Source organism: Saccostrea echinata, unplaced genomic scaffold (assembly GCF_033153115.1).
Source record: "Saccostrea echinata isolate AGI-Se365-2 ecotype Australia unplaced genomic scaffold, CSIRO_AGI_Sech_v1 ptg000043l, whole genome shotgun sequence".
Taxonomy (NCBI): domain Eukaryota; kingdom Metazoa; phylum Mollusca; class Bivalvia; order Ostreida; family Ostreidae; genus Saccostrea; species Saccostrea echinata.
The window spans coordinates 2,463,680-2,467,375 of NW_026889792.1; the positions used below are offsets into that span (position 1 = coordinate 2,463,680).

General features: G+C 31.7%; 1 pseudogene; it reads left to right on the forward strand.

Moving 5' to 3' along the window:
• Positions 1-2,316: 2,316 nt before the first annotated feature.
• LOC133201207 (uncharacterized) lies at positions 2,317-3,461 on the forward strand (annotated as a pseudogene).
• The last annotated feature ends 235 nt before the right edge of the window (positions 3,462-3,696 follow it).

A 3,696-nucleotide genomic window follows, 5' to 3' on the forward strand; every position in this document is an offset into this window, starting at 1 on the left:
TTTTACAGCATGCAGTGCACATGCATTCGACGGAGTTTTGCTAGATCTGAATAATATTGAGAATATACCTCGCCACGTATCGCTAAAAATCCTTTCATATAAAGGATAAAATCATTATATCTATAATCAATGTTATGAAGATCTGACCTGCATTAATTCTTTACACGTTGTTCGAATAGCTCAGATACATTGGGCCTATGTTAGTATATCTTCCCTAGTAAGCGACAGTGGTCCGAGTTAGACTATATCTGGACGTTAGGTGGTTGAAAAAAGTAGCAGATCAGAAAAAAATGCAGTATTTACACTTGTCGTATAAATATTATTTTACATCTAGATAGTTTATTTAATACCCATTGCCTGTGTCCATATTCATGTCAAGCTGAACCATAGACCTAAAGCAACATTATAAAACAATATACATGTACGTCATTTTCGAAAATTGACGTCACAATGGTTTTGCCGATCTATTTGGCCTGTTAGGAAAATGGACCATTTACATGTACAATGACATAATATTTTTGCTATTATAGTGAAAATTAGAGCCTGAGTTTCCAAGATAGAAGACAATTAAATTGGCAAAATATCACAATAGATTTGACAATGCGCCGATGTGATATATATGATATATAATATGAACCATCCATTCAAGAACTCCAGCTGTCTAGTAAGACCATTAGACACTTTTGGTTATGTAGATCACAGCTACAAATAAAAAATGATATCCTGTATTATTTGTGGGAAGATCCTATTATGCCGAGATTACTTTGTGTAGTTCCAAAAAGATCTGAAACAAAAAGTACTAGAATTATGTCATGATATTCCTCTTTCAGGGCATTTAGGGCAAACAACTAAAGAAATGTGCTATATGGTATAATATGCATACTGACTGTAAGGAATATGTAAGATCATGTGAAATTTGCAATAAAAACAAAAAAACCAAATGTTAAAGCTAGAGGACAATTAGGGCAGTATCATTCTGGTGTTCCAATGGAAAGAGTTCATATGGACATTTTAGGTCCCTTACCTGAAACAAAATTAGGAAACAAATACATTTTAATGATCATAGACCAATTTACAAAGTGGGTCGAATGTTTCCCTTTACCAAATCAAAAAGCTGAGCTTATAGCTAAGACATTTGTAGATAATTTCATTTGTAGACTGGGTTGTCCTTCAGAATTACACACTGACCAAGGTAAAAATATGAATGGTAATATCTTGCGAAATATCTGTGATCTTTTACAAATCGCTAAAACGAGAACTACCCCATATCACCCAGCTTCAAATGGTCAGATAGAAAGATATAATCGAACAATTTTACAAGCTTTAAGGTGCTACATAAAAAACAAACAAGATACCTGGGACTCATATTTACAACAACTGGCAGGAGCAATTATAGCTACAAATCAAATGATGTTAGGAAGGGATGTTATACAACCCTTAGACATATTTCTTGTTACAACAATCAATACAAAAGAAACAGATACAAATGAATATGTTTCAAAATTAAGATCAAATTTAGAACTTATCCACAAAGAAGCCAGAGATAATCTCAAATCTTCACAACAAAGACAAAAAAGAGATTATGACTTGAAATCTTTTCAAAGTACAAATCAGATAGGGGATGTTGTATATAAATTGAATTCAGCGACAACTGTTGGCCAAAGTCCAAAATTAAAATCCCCTTGGAAAGGCCCTTACATCATTTCAGAAGTTAAATCCCCTGTTTTGTATAAAATAAAATAAAAAAGAGAAGAAGTTATTCATCATGACAGAATTAAGCTTTGTCAAGATCGAAACCATCCTGTATGGTTATCCGGGTTAAGAAATCAAATTCTTAAAAAATGTGATGTTGAGGATAGCTCTGTTCAAGAAACTGATTTTGACAATGTGTTCAACATTTCAGAACTTTTTAATGCACAAGAAAATAATTTTTATGATGATAGTGAAAAATTGTCTGGAGATCAACAGATAGTGGAGTCGGATACTCTGATACCATTGTCTTGTGATGTCTCAGACAATTCTAAAAACAAACCAGAGAGAAATAGGAGAAAACCTAGATATTTGGCTGATTATGATCTTGATGATTAATTTTGCCAATATATTAATGTTTTATTGTAGTATATATATATTTTATGACATATGTAGCTTGGCTTAAAGACTCAGCCTAGATATTTTATCTATAATATGTAATGAGTAAGGATATTTATTCTTAAAAAAAAAAGAAAAAAAATACATGTATATATGTATATAAATATTAGGTATTGACTGAGTATAAAAACACACTTGTGAATATATTCAGTGTTTTATTTAGTTAGAATGGAAGAAGAAAGGGACTTCGTTCCTGATTATGAACCCGAGTATGATCAACTACTCAGTCCTCCATCTAGGGTGCCTGGTTCGACTACCAGTAAAAGAGGAAAACCGTGCCCAATCTGTATGGCAAAATTTACGCATGTTAAGCGCCATGTCATAAAAGATCATTTGCCATGGTATGCCTATCCCTCTACATGCTGTCCATCTTGCTTTGGCCAAAAGCACTTTTTAGATGTGCATGTGAAAAATCAACATAACAATAATGGCCCTCTACAACAGTTTGACCATTTCTAGATGGATTTTATGTATTACCTATTCTTACAAATTATTCATGTTTTGAAATTAGAAACTTTTGAGAATCTGTTTAAATTCATTAACAGTAATGAACAGTTCAGTTGTTGTCAGGGATCTGTTTTTCAAGAAGATGATCTTTTTCTAGGTGAAAAATTTTTAAAAGTAAAGTTTCCAGGATTAACGGTTTCAAAAATACCCTTTCCAGTAGTTAATGCTTCATCTTTTTTACACTGGAAGATTTTAAGCAAACTTATAGATGTTTCTAACTGTACAGATCTTCTTTTTAAAGTGTACAAAAAGTATGTAGTGTGGATTTTAGGTTCATCAATTGTACATTGGGCTGCTCAAAGAGCAATTGACATTGGTATAGAAAATATTGAATTTGAAAAGACAAAATTGAGCATTTTTTGGCATGGAATAAGGGGCATGAAGTGGGAAAGTTTATTGGATACTGTCTCTTTTTGTAAATCAAAATTTCCTCTGCCAGATTTCATAATTATACATTTAGGTTCAAATGATATCAAATTTGGATGTTCAAGAAAACTATTATCACACATGCAGAAAGATTTAGCTGAAATCAGACGAGAGTTTCCAAATTGTAAAGTGATTTTTTTTCAGATTTATTAACCAGGCTTACTTGGAGAGGTTTAAATTGGGAAGAGGGAGAAAAGGAAAGGTCTACCATTAATAAAGGAATGTATGATTTTATTGGAAATGAAAATAATATTAGACATGCTAAAATTGAACCCAGAAAGAGATATTTATTTAGGAGAGATGGCATTCATCTCTCAGATTTGGGCAATGATTTCTTACTGGAAGATTTCAAAATCAAAATTCAACAAAGTATTATTTAAAGTTTGATAACATCTTTTATAGTTATTTATTGCGCATGGATGATGCTGACAAACAGTCGGATCGTGTGATTGTTGCCAATTTCATTGTCTGTTTGTAATAAATAAACGAATTACAAGTTTTTATTCTGACATTATTCTTTTTAAAACTATGTAAGTTCTATATGCATTATATTTTAAAAGACATAAATATTTTTATGATCATATGTATATCTAGACTTTCAAATATGAGGGAGAG